The 23,071-nt window shown below is 38.7% G+C and overlaps 1 protein-coding gene across 1 annotated transcript in view; it reads right to left on the bottom strand.

Annotated features, from left to right (window-relative positions):
* Positions 1-23,071, bottom strand: part of LOC141580908 (uncharacterized) — a 125,781-nt gene that overhangs the window by 32,019 nt on the left and 70,691 nt on the right. Inside the window, exon 4 of the mRNA XM_074384243.1 lies at positions 2,862-2,960. The gene's annotated coding sequence lies outside the window, so the exon portion shown is untranslated. The remainder of the gene's footprint in view (positions 1-2,861; positions 2,961-23,071) is intronic.

Genomic DNA, 23,071 nt, shown 5'->3' with positions numbered 1-23,071 from the left:
CTCTCACAGGTTGAAACAGAGATTACAATGAGAGAAGACACATTCGGAGAAAGCTCAATTCATGATGGCAGCACAGGAAGGACCAGTAGGGATTAACTAAGGACATCTGGTGGGTTGACTGACGCAGTCTTTGTGGAAACGCAGACACAGTAGCTAGCAAGCAGGAGACCCAAGACTAATCTCCTAGCAGTAGGAGGGCCCTGTCAGTATCAAAGAGCAATGTCTCTTTCCAAGGGCAGTGGGAGGGTAAAGGTCGTTACCCATGAGGACTGCTTTCAGAGCTACGTATAGTATGGTCCCCTCGTAGGTATAAGATGTGGGTACCACACAAGAGGCCATAGCAAGGGGTCAAGATTAGGAAGCTGAAGAGTGAGAACCAGAAAAACTCATTCTGGAACACACAGGAGAAGAGCTCCTGAAAGCACTCCTAAAGAGATGGGAGAATATTTGAGGGTGGCTGATTTCTAGCAATCAGTCAGATTGAGACAACATAAGACGCTTAACTCTATGTTGCAGCAGCAGGCTGAAGAAGTTCATTAGAAAATGCAATACTCGTCGGGTATGGTAGCTAACGCCTGTAATCCCAACACTTTGGGAGGCCGAGGTGGGCAGATCATGAGGTCAGGAGATCGAGACCATCCTGGCAAACACGGTGAAACCTCATCTCTACTAAAAATACAAAATTAGCTGTGCATGGGCACTTGCCTGTAGTCCCAGCTACTCGGTAGGCTGAGGCAGGAGAATCACTTGAACCCAGGAAGTGGAGGTGGCAGTGAGCCGTGATCGCACCACTGCACTCAAGCCTGGGCAACAGAGATGTCTCAAAAAAAAAAAAAAAAAAGGAAAACACAACACTATGTAATGATGTAGGGTTGGATGTGTTGGTTATGTTGGCTATTGCTTGTGTTTACCCAGCACTCCATGTCTCCTGTAACAAGCATTTGCTCCATCTGATGATGATAGGAGTGGGTATACGACCCAAGTGTGGCCGGCCAATCACAGTATGTGGTGCCCATGGGTTGCTGCGATTCGTATGAGCATGAACACATAACTAAGAGCAAGCCAAAGAGACTATATCCTTGAACTTAATTGAGTTTACTTCAAATATATAGTAACAAAACCTTTATAATATAATTGGGAAATTGAAATACTGCCTGGATGTTTAATGACATTAGGCAATTGCAATGAACGTTTAAGGTACACTGATAATATCGCCCTTATCCTTTGTATGTACATACTGGAATACTTATGAATGAAATGATTTGAAATCTCATATTTGAATCAAAATAATAAAAATAATTCAAGGGAGTGTGGGTTAATGAAACAGGATTGTCCACGTTGAAACAGGATGGTGGATGCATAGGGGCGGGTTAATTATGCAAATGAAGCTGATCACATATAATCCCTTTGCATGACATGTGTATTTGTTTTTGTAAATAAATGTATATTTCTATGCATAAAACAAAAAACTGAAGACTAAACACGAGCACATATAAATATATTGTATTTAATATATTTCACATATATAAATATCAATATTGTGTTTAAATCTTCAGCCCATTTGGACTTTATTTTAGAGCATGGTGAGAAGTACGTAGCTTTTTCTCCACAAGTAATTATCCGAGCACCATATACTAATTCACAGTTATTTCACCAATTTGATATGTCATGTTAATCAAATTCTAAATACTCACGGGTCTGTATAACCTATTCAATTTATTTGATCTTATATTCAATATCTATAATCTATTCAATTTATTTGATTTATATTTTAGCACATGTCATATTGTGCTAATTATTATGGTATGCAATGCGATGCAAAATATGAAAGTTCAAGTTTCCTCTTGTAGAAGTTACTCTCATTTTTCAGTGTTTTAAATGCCTTCCTGCTCTTTTACTCTTTCAGATAAAATTGAGTAATCTTTTCAAGTTTTTAAAAATTCCAGTGGATTTTTAGATTACAGTTCTATTTCATTAATATGTTATTTGGAGGAATTTTAAGAATCCTAAATGTTGAATCAGCTTTACGAAAACTGCATAGCTTATATATTTTTAAAAGGCCTCAATAATACAAAATGCATAGTACTTTTCGTTTACTTTTTAGAAACAGTGGCATGATCTTCCAAAGTTCTGAGTTCTTCATTTTATGTTTCTACTAGATTTTTTTTTCCTATTTGCCCCAATGGAACACATCCTGATTTATTTATTTAGTTCTTATTTATTTTTATTTTATTTTAATAGATTTGGGGGAACAGGGAATGTTTGGTTACGGGAATAAGTTCTTTAGTGGTGATTTCTGAGATTTTTGTCTACTAAACTTTTTTTAAAAACAGAGTGTTTCCTTATTTCTAGTATTATGGTCAATGCAGAATCAGCTTAAGATTTGGTTTACCAGTATAACTTTATTAAAGTATAGCATGTATTTATATTTATTTCTAATGTGTCGTTTCTGACAAATGTTATCCTCTATTTTTCATTTTGATCTCTGCTGTATTCCAAAGAGAAGGCAAAATGCCTATGTTCGGAAATTGGGCTCCCCCTGCTGGTGGATTTGGCACCTTTATTGCCTCCAATTCTTAGAGCCTTTTAAAACCCAATTCTGTTTTATAGCGTCTTGGATCTAAGGGATTAAAGTATTTGCTAACTCCTATGCTATATTGTCTGAGTGGATAAGACCAATTAATATAAAATTTAGAAGATCATATACTGAATTCTAATATGCACAAACCAAGAATTGAGATGAGTGATTAATATAGTTTAAATGCAGCAAGCAAGTGGTGTGCTGGTAAATGTTTAACCACCAGTTCTCTGAAAAGCACTGATTTGTAGCATTTGCCAAATTTTCTGGTGTAAATACTTACCTGTACAATGGTTCATTCCAAGTTACCAATGTGAAGTCGCTGAATGTGGAGTTGGGAAAGATGCTCATAATTTGCTGCCACAAGCTGGCTCCAGCACACCTGTAGTTGAAAGAGATGAGAAGGTTTGAGGTGGATTTTATATTCAGCATAGAATATGTGAAAGGTAATAGCTCATAGTAGAAAAACCATGTGATTAAAAGTTCGACAGATCTGAATTCAAATCCAATTCCACTGCTTTCTAGCTTTGAGCAATGTGTTCTTTGAATCTAAGTATTGTCTTTAAAATGAGCTGATAATACCTACCTTGCAGTTATTGAAAAATTAGAAAGGATAATGTGTATAAATCACTTCAGTTGAATGCGTATTTCTAATAAGTGGTGAGTTGACTACCCAAAGCCGCCAGAGGATAAGATGCTCAGACACAAAGATGCTGAAATTGGGACTAGCACGCTGAGCAAACGCTTGTCCTCTAAACTCAGAGAGTTTATATCTAGGAAAAGGAGTCTGTTTAACTGGCTATGAGGAAGTCATTCTGGTCGTAATGAGAGATACATACTGGAGAAATGTGGAGCACTAATATCAGATAAATATTGTATCTCATTTTTTGTTTTCTGCATAAGAAGCAAGAGAAGGAAATTCATTGTCAAATAATAGAGAACACATCACTTTGGGATCTCCGGTCCTGGCCTCATGGCAGAATTAACAAGATATATCTGTTTCCTTGTTGTTTCTTTCTGTTGGAGTGGATTTGTTTCTAGTCTTTTCTCTTAATAGGGAGCAGTAAAAGTCCTTTGAAAGTCCTGACTTTATGTAGGCCCCTTTGTTCCACTTCCCATCTGAGAAAGACTCAGGCTTCATCATCTGCCCTCTCCTTTTTGATATTAACAGAGATGCCCCAGGTAACTGAAGATCAGCAGACTCCTAGATTGCTGAGACTAACAACGTATCCTCTGGAAGCCAGAGCACCACTGCTCAAAGCTTCTCACTGTGCTTTTAGTTCCAGGTTCACTTCTGAACTGGGTCTACATTAGATAATAAATAATGTATTATATTTTAGCCAGTATTGCTAGGTGCTTTTAGCAGGAGGATTTACAGATTCTCTCCTCCACAAGCAGTATGGACTCATGATAGCTGTCAAATAAGTTTATCCCTCCAATCCTATAGGCCAAACAATCCCCAATTCTATCAATTAAACCTCCCACTTCAAACCAATCCAAACTCTTGCCCTCCCATTCAACTCCTAACCTGCCCCTAGTCTTCAACCTCAGTTTTCCCGAGCCTATCCGACCCCCCTACCCTTTGATCAAACTGAACAATCCACAATGTAAATACTGCATGGTGTGGAATCCATGACAGAAAATGCTTTTTTTGATTTGAAGAATAATAAAGCTATCAGGAATCCTCACAGAAAAGTTTTTAAATGATTTTTAAATGGCTCATTTATAAATGATTTTGTTAAGACCCATCCCATAGTAATTTCTAATATTTGTAAAACCCAAACTTATACCTGAAAGTTTCAGTAATTGAGAACAAAAGTAACATCTCAAAACCCCAATAAAAACAAACAAACAAACAAACAAACAAACAGAAACACACTTTTTAAAAATATGAAGTCTACACTAGTGTAAAATCCTTAGTCTTTAGTGCTGAGTCCTTGGTGTAAGTCTTAACTTTTTTTGTTTGTTTTTGTTTTAAGAGATGAGGTCTGATTATGTTGCCCATTCTGGCCTTGAAATCGACTCAAGTAATCCTCCACTTTGGCCGTCAAAGTGCTGGGATGACAGATGTGAGCCACTGTGCTCACATTTTTAGTATAAAGCTTAGGGTAAAATATCCTATTGTAGAAGCTTCTATCATGGTCAATGTAATATGTAAAATTGACTAGCTTATGGTACCCAGATGTTTGGTCAAACACTAAACTGGATATAGCTGTGAAGGTAATTTTATAATAAAATTAATATTTAAATCAGTAGACTTTCAGCAAAGTAGATTCATAATGTGGGTAGGCCTCATTCAATCAGGTCTTAGGAGAAAAGACTGAGAGCCACCTCAAAAATGGGTTAAAAGATGGGTTTAAAAATATCTTCTTCTGGCCAGGTGTGGTGGCCAACATCTGTAATCCCAGAACTTTGGGAGGCTGAGGCAGGTGGATCACCCCAGGTCAGGAGTTTGAGATCAGCCTAACATGACGAAGCCCTGTCTCTACTAAATACAAAAAATTAACTGGTTGTGCTGGTACTTGCCTGTAATCCTGGCTACATGGGAGGCTGAGGCAGGAGAATCGCTGGAACCTTGGAGGCAGAGGCTGCAGTGAGCCAAGATCACACCATTGCACTTCAGCTTGGGTGACAAGAGTGAAACTCTATCTCAAAAAATAAATAAATAAATATTTTTAAAAACAAATACCTTCTTTTCCCACTCATCAGGAAGGCTATTATCAAAAAATGGAAAATAAAGTTGGTGAGAATGTGGAGGCCTTGGAAACTTTGTGCAGTGCTACACACACTGCAAGAGAGATGAGTACTGAAGACATTGTGCTATATTATGTGAAATAAGCAGGGCACAAAAGGACAAATAATTTATGATTGCACCTATATGAGGTACCTAGAATAGATTCATTAACTGAGACAGAAAACAGAATAGGAGTTACCAGGTACTAGGGGAAGAGATTAATCAGGAGTTATTATTTAATGAGTACAGTTTCTGTTGGGATCATGAAAAAGTTCTGGAGATGGGTGGCGATAATGGTTGCCTAATATGAATGTCCTTAATACCAACGAATTGTGCACTTCAAAATGATTTATATTGCTAAATTTCATGTTAATGTATATTTTACCACAATAAAAATGTACCTTCTTTGAATCATGCACATGAGTCTAGAAAAGCTTACATTGTTGGTAGAGATGATAACAGAGAAAATAGTGAGAGTCCATAATTCTATACCGAGGAGGGGGACCAGTCCAAATGTTTCGCCAGTTTGGCTAAGAATTTGAAGATAATCAAACTTGTTTTGCCATTTATTAAGCTGATGAAAATGATGAGATGATACAGTCAAAAGGTGGAAATTATTATTATTATTATTATTTTATTTTTATTTTTTTTTGAGACTGAGCCTTGCTCTGTTGCCCAGGCTGGAATGCAGTAGAGTGATCTCAGCTCACTGCAACCTCTGCCTCCCAGCCTCAAGGATTCTCCTCCCTCAGCCTCCCAAGTAGCTGGGACTACAGGCTCAGGTCACCATGCCTGGCTATTTTTTTTTTTAACTTTTATTTTTAGTAGAGACAAGGTTTCACCATGTTAGCCAGAATGGTCTCGATCTCCTGACCTCATGATCCACCTGCCTGGGCCTCCCAAAGTGGGGATTACAGGTATGCGCCACTGCGACAGGCCGAAATGAATGGTTTTTGTGATTTCTTCTTCCTTCTTGTAGTGTTGGACAGTTTTGTATTTTCTTTGGCTCTGACTGCATGCAGTCTTGAGAGAAGCAGACCCCTCTACTTCTGAAGGTCAAGGTGGTTGTGGCAGTTCAGTTGCTCAAGTGTGCAGTGTGAAGAAGGAAGGAGACTGGATACAATTTTGCTTCTGTACTTACTAGATTCTTGACCAGAGTTAAAGTGCTTAATCTTTTGTACCATGGTTTCCCAGCCTGCATGTCTTCTCACTTTAGTTTGTAAACTAAGATTGACCCTAAATCACAGACACCCACGCTATTAAAAAGTATTACTCTTTCTTTTATATCGTGGGTTTTTTGCTTTTTCTGCATCAGATTTTGACTGTTTATGTGGCTGACTCTGAAAGCTCTAGACAGTTGCTCAAAGTGAGTACTCCTGTCTGCTCTGGTTATAATCTCATCCCCTTCTCTCTGAGAAGCAGATGCCAACTTTGGGTGGGAAAGGGCCACCACCCTCTCCAAAATGCATCCCTCTGTGACCATAAAACCATGTCTTTTACAGCAGAAATGCTTACTTTCCCTAGTTAGCTACATTTTTCCTATAAAGTATTTTACTGTTGAAGATTAAGCAGAGCAGTATTGTTCTATAAGTTTGTGATTTGCCTTGGAAACCACAGGGGTTGTGTGGGGATTTATGTTCAGAACATTTATAACCCTATAAAACATGAGGTAAAATATTTCCTTCATAAAAGAGGTGAAAACTCTGACCTGTGCTGAGACGAATAGGAGTGGAGGATCTGTGCATCTGTAAAATAGCACTTTCAACTAACATTTTAATTGCATGAGACAAATTCGAGACAACCAAAATGCAGTATATCAGAGATGAAGAGAAATCTTTATCAGGATATAAAAGTAACCCTCTTTACACTTACAACAGCCCATCCTGGGGCACCCAACATGGATTTATATCAAGAGTAAAGATTATTTGCATGTTACAACTCACCTAGGTGGTACTAGCCCAAATTGGGACCAATATTCTCTTTAATGATACTGAAGTGTGAATATAGTCTATTTCAACATAGATGAAATAATCAAACAATTTGAGCTTTAGAGAAGCTTCTAAAAGTGGTCAAAACCACTCGCTAATTCAAGAAATTACGGTTACTGAAGTTTAGTAAACATTATCTATGCCCTGTTTGTTAGTTCAGAAGTTGAGATTGATTGGTCCTATGAGAGAATATGGCAACTAACAGAGATAGCAACTGATGGGAAGAAACATTCAATAATCAGTTATTAAATACATTACTGATATGGTTTGACTGTGTCCTCATCCAAATCTCATCTTGAATTTTAGCTTCCATACTTCCTAAGTGTTGTGGGAAGAATCTGACAGGAGCTAATCATGGGGGCAATTTCCCCATATTGTTCTCATGGTAGTGCATAAGTCTTATGAGATCTGATGGTTTTATAAAAAGGTTTCCCCTTTCATTTAGCTCTCACTCTCTCTTGCCTGGCATGTAAGACACGCCTTTCACCTTCCACCATGATTGTGAGGCCTCCCCAGCCACGTGGAACTGTGAGTCTATTAAACCTCTTTTTCTTTACAAATTGCCCAGTCTTGGGTATGCCTTTATCAGCGGTGTGAAAACAGACTCATACAACTACTACCTTTCTTGTTCATGCAAAAACAAACACTGCTTAAATTTAGCACTTTCATCCTTAAAAGAGAAATCTAAATAAAATGTTCACCAAATAGAAGAAATTGCAGCTGTTAAGGTCTGGCAAATTATATCCAGAAGAGAATGGTTTAAAATACATCTACCAAACATTTTGTAGCTTGATTCAAAACAGCTAAATGGTTCTGAATATGTGAATGAACAGCTAATTCAAGGAATCCCAGCTCCATTCTTCTGAGCCAGGGGTGATCTCTATCACATCCTCCATGGAAACCAATGGTTCATCTGTCCGACAAGCTGGAAATCTTCAAGATCCATTAGAGTTTTGAAGGTCCAGTATTTCCTAACACTCACCATCTAGGACCTTTGAAAATGGGAATATGCTAAAATATAGACATTCTATTATAGGTGTAGCTGTCCATGAATTGGGAACTTCTCAGTCTGCTAAAGAGCTGGGAAGGATTTAGATCATTCACAGGTCTGCAGACTTTATGGGTGATACTGAATTCTTGTTTATAAATCAACAGAATGATTTATTTTGTTGTTGATATTGTTGTTGTTGAGATGGAGTCTCACTCTGTTGCTCAGGCTGGAGTGCAGCGGCATGATCTCAGCTCACTGCAACCTCTGCCTCCTGGGTTCAAGCGATTCTCTTGCCTCAGTCTCCCGAGTAGCTGGGACTACAGGTGCGCACCACCATGCCCAGCTAATTTTTTGTATTTTTAGTAGAGACAGGGTTTCACTGTGTTAGCCAGAATGGTCTTGATCTGCTGACCTCGTGATCTGTTGATCTCAGCCTCCCAAAGTGCTGGGATTACAGGTGTGAGCCAACATGCCCAGCCAAATGAGTTCTTTTCTCCACATCCTGGGGACCAGAAGTGTAGCCATTCAACATTTCATGGTTGAAATTCAAGTAAAATAGGTGCTGGTCTCATACAACTTTGTTTAGGGGTAGGAATATATGCCTTAAAAATTTTCAAATTGTTAAAAATAGCAGGCTATGTTATCGGTACACATAATAAAGATTGGTCCCTAGCTCTCATTTCAGAAGAGTTACAGTGACTTTTTTAGTCTTCTAAAGTTGAGGGAAGCAATGAGAAAAAATTGGAGGGTGAAGTACATGTGTTAGCTATCTAACTTATTCCTAGGTGATGCTGCCTGAACTTCACTTTGAGGAAATGAATCTATGTTTCGATGCAACATTATATCCTCAAGCTCGGCCTCAATATGAGTTCTGAAGATTTTATGCATAGATTTAACTGAGAGATGTTGTGTTTTTAGAGAACGGAGGGGTATGGCTATAAAGGCAGATCATGAAGGGAACGGGAAGTTTTACCACTAGTGGGTGAATGTGACTCCCAAATTGTTTTTATGTTATTACATAGTGACAGAAATGGAAGGAGTTTAGGAGTATTACTTACATGTATGAAAATTATCATGTTATTTAAAGGTATGATAGAATGTGACTGTGTATATTTTTTCTTTAACTGAAAATTACCAGTTTGCAAGTGCCCCTGTTGTAAAACCATTTGTGAGTCAGAGAAAACTATAGACTCACGACAAGGTCTAGGCAGTTCAGGGCAAGTTAGAAATCATGGAAGGAAACCGAATTATACTTGTTAAATATTTCTCCTCTCAAAGACCCAAATAAGGTGATTTGTACTGTGGCATGTTAAGAATAAGTCCCCAAAGATGGTGGGCATTTCTGGACCCCATAGATTGTGACTCACAGTTGAGGACTTTATATGCAAGAAAAGGTTATATGCCACAAAATTCATTGATGTTATATCATCAACCAAAATGGTCTTGAGGTAGAATTAGATGACACAGAATGTGTTTCAGTGTATCTGGATTCTCACAGCCACTGCACTATGAACCTCTTGTGCACCGCTTATGATTCAAAATGTTGTGGCAGGTATTTCATTGTAAGACTGCTGTTTCTTATCACATTGATTACTTTTTAGAGAAACCCAAATTTTAAATTCTACTGTGTGTACTCTTTAAATTTCCTTCAAATGAAGCTATCAGTACTAAAATGCAACAGGGTTTCCTGAGAGTAAGGTGCATGTATTAGTTTGCCAGGGCTGCCATAGCAAAGTGCCCCAGACCAGGTAGATTCAACAACAGACATTGATTTTTTCCTGGTTCTGGAGGTTAGAAGACCAATATCAGGGTACTGGCAAGGCTGAGTTCTTCTGAGGTTTCTTGCTGCCTCTTCACATGGTGGTCCCGATGTGCACATGTGCCCCTGGTGTCTCTCTGAATGTCCTAATATCCTCTATTTATAAAGACATCAGTCAGGTTGGATTGGATTAAGACCCATCCATAGGACCTCATTTAACCTTAATTACCTCTTCAAAGCTCTTCTCTCCACGTACAGTCACATTCTAAGGTGCTAGAGGTCAAAACTTCAATATGAATTTTTTTTTGTGGAGAGAACAGAATTCAGTAGACAACAGCACACTTCTTATACTTAAGCAAACTACAGAGGATAAAAATTCCATGGGTCCTGTACTGCATCTGAATATAAGGGCCCTGATTACCTAATGTGTAGAGAGAGGAGTAACTTAGCCAAAAGGTACAAGGAGGAGACTTGAAATGGCTTTGGCCTCCAGAGAGAGTTGCAGGCTTCCTCTAAGCAGGTCAAACATGTCTTGAAGTGGGGTTGTACTTGTCCCACTTAGAGGTTTTCACAATGATCTCAAAGGTTATTTTCAAAGAAGAGGGTGACCATATCATGTTCATGGGTCAAACATTGAACCACACCTGCACAGTACACAGTACACTGATTTCCATCTGCTGGCTATACTTAGATTTGAATCTTCTTTATCTTTCTTTTTCTGCCGGCTCTTCCTCCTGCTCCTCCTCCTCCTCCTCCCCCTCCACTTCCTCATCCTCCTTCTTCTTTTCTTCTTCTTCTTCTTGTCTTGCTCTTTTGCCCAGGCTGGAATGCAATAGTGTGGTCACAGATCACTGCACACTTGAAACCCTGGCCTCAAGCAATCCTCTCCCTCAGCCTCCTGAGTAGCAGGGACTATAGGTGTGTGCCACACCATGTTTGGCTAATTTTTATTTTTATTTTTTGTAGAGATAGAGTCTCACTATGTTGCCCAGGCTGATCCTGAACTCCTGGGCTCAAATGATCCTCCTACCTCGGCCTCCCAAAATGCAGTGATTATAGGCATGAGCCACCACACCGGGCCTAGGTTCAAGTCTTTATCAGAGTCTGCTGACTTATTTTTCATCATTGCCAGAGTCCTCAAGCCATCCCTCCCTTCCAAAAGTTGAGCAATACAGCAGGCAATGAAGGGTTATCTGAACAACATCCTGCCAACTGAGGAGAGCCTATGGGCCCCTATTTTTAGATTAACATTGCTGTGATTGACAGTATGAAGGTCACTTTTGAGTTTAGTTTAGTTTTTTTCTCAGTTGCCCCATGAGCTACTATAAGAAGGAGCCAAAACCTGAGTCAGAGACTTGTGAGCAGCTTTGCAATAAAATCAAGATACAATGACACTGTCTCCAGAGGTGCAAGTTACCTGGGAAGAGGAATGGAAAAGGTAGGTCATGCTACTCTCAACTCTATGCTTTCTGGGAATCAAGGACCTGTCAACCTTGGTAGACCCAAGAGATGCCCTTTTTGGCAGTTGTTCAAATGCTGTATCTGCAGAAGGTATCTCAGCCTGGGAAAAAAACAGCACTTTTATGACTAGATAAGCTTGTACCTGTTAACAAGAATAAGCTCTGTCTCATGGGCTCCTAGGAGACTGTTTATAATGGATGTGGTTATATTTAAACCTGTTTCTGAGTGGAATAAGGAAAGCTGTATAAAACAAGGGGGATATTTTTTCCATCCTGCCATTCAGGTTTGACAGTAAGTTGAGGTCCTCTCTCTAGTGGGTCTTATTCAGAAAGTATCAGTGATGCAACAATATAAATCCAGCCTTAACAGGGACCCCAGATGGAAAGCAAAAGATTGCCAAGAATTGACAAATAGCGGTTTATAAAGTTTTGTTGCAGACTGTAACTACAACATAGACAGAAGCCTAGACTCCCAGCTTGGGGTAGACACCGAATCAGGAGGCCCAATGTACTGAGTTCTGTCAACAGAATATACTCCTGTGCAATTGCCTGCATCCTGCCAAGAAGCAGATGGTCAAGTCTGTTTTGAGTTCATTACACAGTAAGTTTGCATAATTTTGCAATGTTACCAGTACTATACTGATTAGAAATAGGCAGAGCTGTTTGTGTCTTTCACCTTCCCAAGAAGTTTGTACTGTGACTTCATGGACAGTGATATAGAAGGCGTATGCTAAAACTACCCTCTCAAACGCTAAGAAAGACACCTAGCACCTTCATACCAGCTTTGTCACTTCAGTGACCCCTTGGAACTTTAAGGATACGACAAAGAGATCGTCAGCCTGATATTGACTCTAGTCTGCAGCAACAAAGAGGGGGACCTTGTTTCTTCTTTCGGAAATACCAAGGAGAATTCACAAGCAAACTGCCATCTGGGAGGCCCTTTGTAAAGACTGCATTTACTGGTCCCAAGCTATATACCCATAAAACCACAGATGACAAGATGGTACTGGAAAGAGGCCAAAGCTCAGTTTTGAGAGTATAAACAAACTTGTTTTATCACTGCTCAGAGAGGAAGTTAAACCATCCAAGATGCCTGTGCAGGAAGGGGACGTCATTCCTAATACCTGTGAGTAGATGTGAATACCGCCATACCCGACAAAACCCACCTCAAAACTGCTCATTTTATACCGAGGGGTCTTTTCTGTTCTTAGAAAATTTTGGAAAGTTCTAAGAAAGCTAACGTTGTGGCTGATCCCATTGGGCAAGACACCTGTAACAGTATAGGCATGTATGAACTTACGCAGAACAAACCAAATGCTTTGTAATCATCTCCAACAAAGGGAAACCACCCTGTGTGGTGCTTCTGATGATTTTGTTTATGCAATAGCTAACATCACTGTCAAAACACCAAAGGTGATAGATATTCTGTTGTCTCCATAATGATGGATCTCCATATTGAAGAGAAGGTACAAGGAGATAGAAGTCATGGTGCCCAAAATGTCCTCCTTAAGATATTCAAGAGAGTGGCCAGGCATGGTAGCTCACACCTGTAATCCCAGAACTCTGGGAGGCCAAGGAAGGTAGATCACAAGGTCAGGAGTTCAAGACCAGTCTGGCTAAGATGGTGAAACCTTGTCTCTACTAAAAAAAAAAAAAAATACAAAAATTAGCTAGGCATGGTGGTGGGTGCTTGTCATCACAGCTACTCGGGAGGCTGAGGCAGCAAATTGCTTGGATCTGGGCAGTAGAGGCTTCAGTGAGCTGGGATCACGCCACTGCATTCCAGCCTGGGTGACAGAGCGAGACTCTGTCTCAAAAAAAAAAAAAAAAAAAAAAAAAAAAAAAAAAAAAAAAAACATGTTCAAGAGAGTGTCTGGAGTCTTTTTTAAAAAAAACAATTTCTCCAGTCATTAGACTTTTGACCAGGTGTTAATGAAGTAAATAGAGAGGCTGTTACAAGTACTATGAACATTCCTAATTTGCTGACTAAAACATCATCACAACCATGACTCAGCAGTCAGATGCAAGCATGACAGTTACCTTGCACCATTTGAACTTCAAAGAGGTTGAAATGATAAAGAATTATGTGATTTTGCTTCCAGGATCTCACATATACATAGAAAGGGCAGCATAAGGAGAAAGAAACCTGTTCATGGGAAGGATTGATCCTGAGCTACTTAACTGGGAGCCTAGGAATTATCCATATGTGATCCTGTCAGCTAAGAAACCTTGTTCCATGGGAACCACAACTGTAGAAAGCTAACCAGCCGTAAAACGTGTCCCTGAGTACACTGAAATGGCTTAAAAACATGACATCATGACCAGAGGGTGGGTCATTTGTGGACAAGAATCTAACCTAACTAACCCAAGGTTTTGCCATTAATACTGTTAAGCCCCAGCCTAAAAGGCAGATATCAATATTCCATATTCTATTCTCAGGAAACTAGCCTTGAATCCTGATAGGTCAGATGATATTTGGGCTCCCTGAGAGTAAATAAAAGGGATTTTCCAGCCACAGTTTCTGTAGCTAATCCATTAATAAAAAATGAAATATGTTATTAACTAAACTTACCATTTCAGCTGGGCATGGTGGCTCACACCTATAATCCCAGCACTCTGGGATGTCAAGGTGGGGTGGATCACCTGAGGTCAGGAGTTCAAGACAAGCTTGGCCAACATGGTGAAACACTGTCTCTACAAAAAGTACAAAATTGGCTTGGTGTGGTGGTGCATGCCTATAATCTCAGCTACTTAGGAGGCTGAGGCAGGAGAATTGCTTGAATCTGGGAGGCAGAGGTTGCAGTGAGCCCAGATCTCACCACTGCACTCCAGTCTGGGTGACAGAGCAAGACTCCATCTCAAAAAAATACATAATAAATAAATAAATAAACTTACAATTTCAGAAAAATTTAAGCTCTAACAGTAAACAAAGGTTAATTTTTCTATTTATTTATTGTATTTGAACTTTGGGTGTGGAGGATTGAGCTAATCATGTCATATATTTTACATTTCTATCACAATCTTTCAGCTGCTTAAGTAGCTCTGACATCTGTTACCACATCTGTATTGATAATTATTTCCTCATTACTATTTGCTTATTCTCTTTTACAACTCTCTTCTCTCATTTGGATATTCTTACATGCCACCTGTTTTCAATATACACATTTCCAAACCCCTAAAAAATGTGTAACAATTTCATCTATAGGACTTTTGGAGATTGTACAATGATAGAAAAATTGAGGTTTTGATAAAAAAAGATATTATCAAAAATGTTCTATATGTTGATTGTGGTGGTGGTTATATAATTGTATATAAAATGGTTTGTTTTATTGTATGTAAAGTATACCTCATAAACCTGAATTTAAAAACAAAATGAAAATAATTCCTAAATAGGGTTATTTCTTTAAAAAAATTGTTATGGCGCCGGGCGCGGTGGCTCAAGCCTGTAATCCCAGCACTTTGGGAGGCCGAGGCGGGTGGATCACGAGGTCAAGAGATCGAGACCATCCTGGTCAACATGGTGAAACCCTGTCTCTACTAAAAATACAAAAAATTAGCTGGGCATGGTGGCGCGTGTCTGTAATCCCAGCTACTCAGGAGGCTGAGGCAGGAGAATTGCCTGAACCCAGGAGGCGGAGGTTGCGGTGAGCCGAGATCGCGCCACTGCACTCCAGCCTGGGTAACAAGAGCGAAACTCCGTCTCAAAAAAAAAAAAAAAAAAAAATTGTTACGGCCTAAATAGTTATAAAATTGAATACAGTTCTTAGAGGTGACTGTATTTAATATTACCAAATGGTTCTACAAAGATTGAAATTATGATATAATATAAACCTTATTATGTGTTGTATTAATATTTATGTTTTTATAAACCATTTTTGGTTAGAAAAGGACATAATGTTCATTGTAAATGTGCCTAGCTAATGCACTCTCCCTGACTATTTATAATAGCTATCCATCTATAGTCTTATTTAACAATTTAACATTTTAAATATTTGTTCTTTCATAAATAAATTTAGTGAATAGAAATAATGGTTTTCACATTCCTCATTAACTTTCACCACATCTTATTCTTGTCATGATAAATACACCTTCTTAAAACTTACTTGTGTCTCTAATTTCCATTCTCTTAACTGCCATATCTCTTAACCTCTCATATTTCCACCTATTTTTCTCTTTATGCTGCATTATAGATAATTTTTCATACTAATCTTCCACTTCTCTAATTCTTCCATTGCTTATGCCTAATGTCATTTTCCATGATTTTTTTTTTTTTTTAACCTTAAATGTCTTCTTTATTTCTGGGACTCCCAATTGATTGATTTTACAAATCTGCCTGCCTTGTATCACAGGGTCTTATTCTTTCTTAAGGGCTTTGTTTATTTTGCATGTCTTTAATTTTTTAGAAGTGCAGTTCTCAGCTTCATAGTCCATTAAACTTAGTTATTGCAGTTGTATATTTACTCTTTGTTTCTGTTTACTCTCACTCATTTTGTCACGTCATTTAAGTTCCATTATATCGATATAATGAGCTCACCTTTGTCAGGATTGGTGTTTTGTGAGAATCTTCTGTGGTGTGGGTTGTAGGAACATTATTTTAGAGCAGTGTTACATTTGCTACTACTAAAAGTTCTAAATGTTTTTCCAGAAGTCTTGGCTGTTGCAATTTCAGTTCACAAAGTCAAGTGAGGTTCTTGTCTGTGGCTTTCACTCCTTAGGGCTGAATTTTTCCTCTACGCTGAGACAGATAAGCTTCTTTGTTGTCTTTCTGGGCAAGTGTTTGAATTTTTTTGTGGTCCAGTTTAAGTGGCATGACTCTACAGAGGAGTACCAGTTACAACTGTCTCCTTGCATGGGCTCAGAGATTTCTCTTCTACCCCAACCCAAGCATTAAAATCAACTCCCCATACTACTAAGCCTGAAATCCCAGCAAAGCAATAGTATTAGCTTAATATTTTATCTTAATTTCTAGACTCGATTCTAGCCCAGCTGTGCAATTTTTTTTTTTTAAGGGACAGGGTCTCACTTTGTTGCCCAGGCTAGATTGCAGCGGTGCAAGCATAGCTCTCTGCAACCTTGAACTCCTGCACTCAAGTGATCCTGCCACCTCAGGCATCTGAGTAGCTGGGACCACAGGTGTATACTATAATACTTGGCTAGGTTTTAAAATTTGTTTAGTGAGATTGGGTCTTTCTACGTTGTCTGGCCTATGCATTTAAAAAAGTATTTATTTTTATATACAACCATTTGAACCAATGCATCATGTGGCTATGGATTTTATTTGTTCACTGTCATATCCCAAAGCCCAGATAAGTACCTGGCACAGGGTAAACATTTGCCAAATGAAACAAAAATGTGTGAATGAATCCACCCCCTGCCATATGTGTGTGTACTTTTGTATTGGAGGAAACACATTTCTACATATTTACAGCAGGACTCTTTTCAGATTGTCTACTCAGCATTACAGGCACACTATCTGAAAAATGGTGGCGCATTCTATCCGTTTGTTAAATTAAGTTTAACCTAAAGCTGCCTCTCACATATTTTAAGTTTGGCCTGAAGATTTCTCCATACATAGTGAACTGTAACCAAACTGAATGTGTAAAAGGACTGCAACCTACTCTCATGCCAATCGCAGAGTTTTGTCCAATCAAAGGCAGCCAACTGTTCAAACAAGGCTCAAGTAAGGCAAAAGTTTTAAGTGAGCTGGCAAATAAATAAGCAATGTCACACATGATGATTTCATCTGTAAATCAAAGAACCATTTTCTAATTCTAACTACTAGGGAGGCCGAGGCAGGAGAATCTCTTGAGTCCAAGGACTGGAGATCAGTCTGGACAACATAGTGAAAATCCCATCTCAAAAAAAAAAAAAATGTTTTAATTATTATTAGCTTTTAAAAGATTCATCTTCTCCCTGAGCACAGATTTCAAAAAAGAAGTCATTGGATAGAGGCCGTTTCAGCCACATCCACAGAAATAAGTGCAAAAAGTCTAACACTAGCAGGACAACCTAGATCCCAGGTTACAGGATGGCTGCCCTGTCTTGAGCCACTTGTAGGATGAGGTCCTTTTGCTCATGATCTTCCTAGGATGGGGTCCAAGCTAGAGACCTGTTGGACTAAAGTTTTCACTTTGGGCCTAGCGTGTCTTCAGGGAGGCAGTCATGAGAGAGATCATTTTAAAGAACGACTTTTTAAAGAATGACAAGAAATTTAATAAAAAAATCACCCATTTCTCTTTAAAAAGGGAAACACCCCTTAAAAGTTTGGTGAGAGGAGGGGGTTGGAGAATGTCTAAAGGCTAAATCATCCAGTTATCCCAGTTCATCAACAAAAAGAAAAAATGAAGAGTTGGCATCACATATCAGCACAGTTCAACCAAAAACTGTTTTAAGAGTTTACTATGTATGAGATACCACACTAGAAGCTTTGAGACATATCCAGAACTAGCTGTGGCCCCTGATCTCACCGACTTTACTCTGTATTAGAGAGAAATACATGTGAAGGTAAAATACCAGTAGAATGCACTAGAGAGAATTGGAAATCTATTCCAGCACTTTAAGAGATATCACAGAACAGCTACATACATGATCCACTCTTGACTAACTGGTGATAACAGCTCTACAGTGACCTAGTTATTATTTTGATCACGTTTTGGTGCTTACTTTGTCCTAGGCATCATATGAAACGCTTTTCTTTCTTTCTTTCTTTCCTTTTTTTTTCCTTTTTGAGATAGAGTCTCGCTCTGTCATCCAGGCTGGAGTGCAATGGCGTGGCCTCAGCTCACTGAAACCTCTGCCTCCTTGATTCAAGCAATTTTTCTGCCTCAGCCTCCTGAGTAGCTGGGATTACAGGTAAACACCACCACATTCAGCTAATTTTTGTATTTCTAGTAGAGATGGGGTTTCACCATGCTGGCCAGGCTGGTTTTGAACTCCTGACCTCAGGTGATCCACCCTCCTAGGCTTCCCAAAGTGCTGGGATTACAGATGTGAGCCACTGTGCCTGGCCTGAAGTGCTTTTCTAATGTAACCCAGGAGTGTCCACGTCCTTTAGCTTTTTTCATGTCTGTTTCCTTTAATATTAACATAAAACATCATGAGCTTCTATTCCTCATGATGTGCAAAGGCCAACACGTCCCAAAGTATTTGGGGAGCTTTCTGAGTGTGTGCATAAGGGGTTAAATACAGAAGTGGTTGTTACACTCTCCCATCTCCTCCCCCTCTTAAATAGATTAGTGTACCAAATTCATCTAGTTGGTAAGTGACAAAGCTGGACTCCAGACCTGTATCTACTGACTCTAGACCACCCTATTCAACTCTGGTGCAGAAAGCAAGGGTGATAGACATTCAAGATGTGGGAGATACTGAAAGGATGCAGAGGAAAGATTTCATTTGGGAGGAAATACACTTAAATGAAAACTAGTCCAGACATGAAGAGATAAAGATTCATACTGAGGAGATAAAGAACTTTGGCTATTTGGTGAGGTGTTAAAAGAGAATGTTAAAAATGGCTTCAAGCCTTCTAGTCTGGGTAACAAGCATTGTGCATTCATCCAACTGATAGTCACTGATACATCAGGGACTGTATGTGTCAGGTGTTGTGCCAACTGCTTGGAGTAGTAGCTGGGATAGGAAAGTCAGGGATGAGAAGACGGGGAGTCTACAGTCAGACTTAAAGAGGTTGCAGTTCGGAGATGCTTTCCAGTGCAATGTCTAACAGGCAGCAGGAAATACCCAACTCATCTGCCTGAAAGAGGGAGGCACTCAGAGAACACCAGAGGGCAGCACATGCCCAGGAACCAAAGTGAAGTGGGCCTAGCTATTAACTATATTTTGCATCTGGGCCAAGCGCACTGGCTCATGCCTGTAATCACAGCACTTTGGGAGGTCGAGGCACGCGAATTACCTGAGATAAGGAATTCAAAACCAGCCTGGCCAACATGGTGAAACCCCGTCTCTATTAAAAATACAAAAAATTAGCTGGGCGTGGTGGCCAGTGCTTGTAATCCCAGCTACTCAGGAGGCTGAGGCAGGAGAATCTCTTGAACCGGGAGGCAGAGGTTGCAGTGAGCTGAGATCACACCACTGCACTCCAGTCTGGCGACAGAGTGAAACTTCGTCTCAGGAAAAAAAAAAAAAAAAAAAAAAAAAAAAAAAAAAAAAAAAAATTGCATCTGAAGGGTATTAAAACGTCATTTTCTTAGGCCAGTTCTTTTAAAAACTTAGAAGTACTATTAACTCAGTAAATGCTTGTTTAAGCACAAACTTTCCCTCTTTTTAGTTAGTTTTGGTAGAAGGTTAAGTGCATTAATATTGCTTAGCTTTTACATAATTTATTAAAATAGTGCAAAAATACACATATGAGTTGGGCAACAGTCTTCCAGCTGGATATAGATTTCTAAATATTATTAAATTGTACAGGTTGGCTGTGGTGGCTCACACCTGTCATCCCAACACTTTGGGAGGTCGAGGCAGGTGGATCACCTGAGGTAAGGAGTTCGAGACCAGCCTGGCCAACCTAGTGAAACCCCATCACTACTAAAAATACAAAAGTTAAGCTGGGCATGATGGCATAGGCCTGTAGTCCTAGATACTCAGGAGGCTGAAGCAAGAGAGTCACTTGAATTCTGGAGGCAGAGTCTACAGTGAGCCGAGATCATGCCACTGAGCTCTAGCTTGGATGACAAAGTGAGACTCTGTCTCAAAAAAAAAAAAAAAAAAAAGAAAGAAAAGAAAAATTGTACATTGCCATGTTCACAGTTTATAACCTAGCGGTTACCCATATGGGCAGGGACAAAAATAATGTAACTGAAAATCTTGAGGTTAGATTATTGCTCCATGAGGTGAATGTTTTGTTACATAATTAGCACTTTATGTTCCTATGTGTTTCATTTCGATTTCTTTCTAGATTTAGCATAACCCCTGTTTCTCTGCCATCTCACCCCACCTTCCCTGACACTAAGTGCTCTTAATAACCCCTTGCTTTCAGGTTGTTACATCTTTCTCTCACAATTAGTTCTCTACCTTCTCACTTCATGTACTCACAAGTCTCATTATAACACCACAGTGCTCTATTATTAGGGAAGGAATCAGTGAGAAAGCTCAACTTTGAACCAACACAATAAAGGAAGCTCCACTTAGAACAGAAACAATACCCACATGCCTCCAAGCTGAGAGTTTTATAGATACTTGAAAAATATGCAATTGATAATTAATGTGAGACTCACATTATGTATATGACGGTTTATAAGTCTATGATTTATGTTTTGATGTATAGATTTGTCAGTGATAGTTAATTTCAAACTGTGAATTAGTTTTTCTCAAAGTCAATTTGTTATATTTATATGATTCCAAATTATGTAAATTTGAAATTCTTCAGCTATTGATCCATAGGGCATCCATCAAATTAAATAAAAACAAAAATATTTAGAAGAAACTAATGTTATAAACAATCCATCTGTCAAAACAGGTGTCTATTTCTGGAATTTGGTTGAACTCAAGAAGGTAGAAAAAGGAGAGGTTTCTATAACATAAAGGAAAACTGGCATATGAAAGGGGAAGAGATGAAAGAAAATAATTGGAGAAAACACAATACTCAAGTGGAAGGACATTTTGTAAACCAACTGTCAATATCACAAAAGACAAAGGAAGTCTGAGGAACAGTTGCAGCACCAGATTAAAGCGACATGACAAGAAAATGTGAGGTATGATACTGGATTAGATCCTGAAAAGGGAAAAATTGCTATAAAAATTATTGTGGTAATTGCCACAATTTAAATATGGACTATATATTAAAGTATTATAATACTTTGTAACATAATGTAACATAATAGTGTTACATTTCTGAAATTTGATTCTTGTGCTGTGGTTGTAGAAGAGAATAATCTTATTCTTAGGAGACAGAGATAGAAGTTATATTTAAAGGGGAAGGGGCATGATGTCTATAACTTATTATCAAATCGTTTCAGAAAAAATATATACAGGGAGGAACAGGGTAAAAAATCAAACATAAAATGTTAATGAATGTTGAATCTAGGTGAAGTTTTGAGGTATATGGAAGTTCTTTGGACTATTCCTATGACTTTTCCATATATTTATCTAGATAAATATATTTATATATTTGTATATTATATAAATATAAATATATTTATATATTTGTATTATAAATATAAATATATTTATATTTATTCCATAAACATATATAGTGTATATATTTATATGACTTATAAACCATCATATACATAGTGTGAGCCTCAAATTAATTACCAATTGCATCTTTCTAAAGCATCTATAAAACTCTTAGCTTGGAGGCATTTATAGGTACCTTAAATTTAAAAGTAATAATGATAATAATAGTAGTAGTAATTCAGAGCCACTTTACCAAGAGCTTCACACTAGCTACACTTTTCTGCTTCAAATTAGTCTCCTGTGGTTGGACACCCTTGTCTCATAATCTGTGATACTTATAGACATAACTATGCCAGTGTCTGTGTACAGAGTTTACATTAAATATCTTTCATTTTAATTGATTTACATATTTATGTAATATATTATTAAATTTTTTTCACAGAAGAATTGTCAGTACGGTATGAAGAACTTTTCTTTGAATCATGGAATGTAAATTACCAACCTTGATATGCCAGAACTGATGCAAGGCAGGCAAGCCCCACAGTAAGTCTCACCCACAAGGGTTATTGGTTTTGCCCAGGAAAGAATGCAAAGGCAAGCCGGAGATAGAAGAAAACAGCTTAATTGAAGTGGCAGTGTTCCATCTCTGGTGGTATTACAGCTCCGTGACTGCTCTTGCAAAGCAGGGCAACTCCCTAGGCCCAGAGTAGCAGCTCAGGGCAGTTTTTCAGTCATATTTATACTCACTTTTAATTGCACGCAGATTAAGGGATTATGGAAATTATGGTTTATGTGGAAATTTTTAGGGAAGGGGTAATAACTTTTGGGTCATTGGGTCATTTTCATGGAAAGGAGTGGTAATGCTGGGGTGCTGCCATGGCAATGGTATATTGACATGGAACACTGGTGGGTGTGTCTGATTGGAAAGCTTCTCCCCACCCGCCTGCATACTATTTTAGCTAGTCCTCAATCTGGTCTGGTGTCTGAGCCCCACCTTTGAAGTTGAGTCATGCCTCCTACCTCAGAACCGCAAAATGCTTTAGTGCACATTTCCTACAAAACCACAATTCAATCACCAAAAATCAGAGAATTAACATGGATATGTAATTGCCATCTAATCCTCAGACCTTGTCTCACCAATTGTCCCAATAATGCCCTTTACAGCAAATGGATCCACTTTAGAACCATAAGCTGGATTTAACTTTAGGTCTGTTCATTTTACTTCAGTCTAGAACTGCCTCTTTGACTTTCTTGACTTTCATGACCTTGGCACTTGCAAAGATTACAAGAAGATTATTTGGTAGAGTGTGCCTCAATTTGAGATTGTCTGTGGTTTCCTGATGATTGGATTTAGGCTGGTGTCTTTCACAGGAGTGTTACAGATGTGAAGCTGTGGTCTTCTTATCATGCACTATTGGTATGATACTATTTTA

The sequence above is a fragment of the Saimiri boliviensis genome, chromosome 13 (assembly GCF_048565385.1).
Source record: "Saimiri boliviensis isolate mSaiBol1 chromosome 13, mSaiBol1.pri, whole genome shotgun sequence".
Lineage (NCBI taxonomy): Eukaryota > Metazoa > Chordata > Mammalia > Primates > Cebidae > Saimiri > Saimiri boliviensis.
Note: the sequence above shows the minus strand (reverse complement) of the source record. Positions and strands in the feature narration are given on the sequence as shown.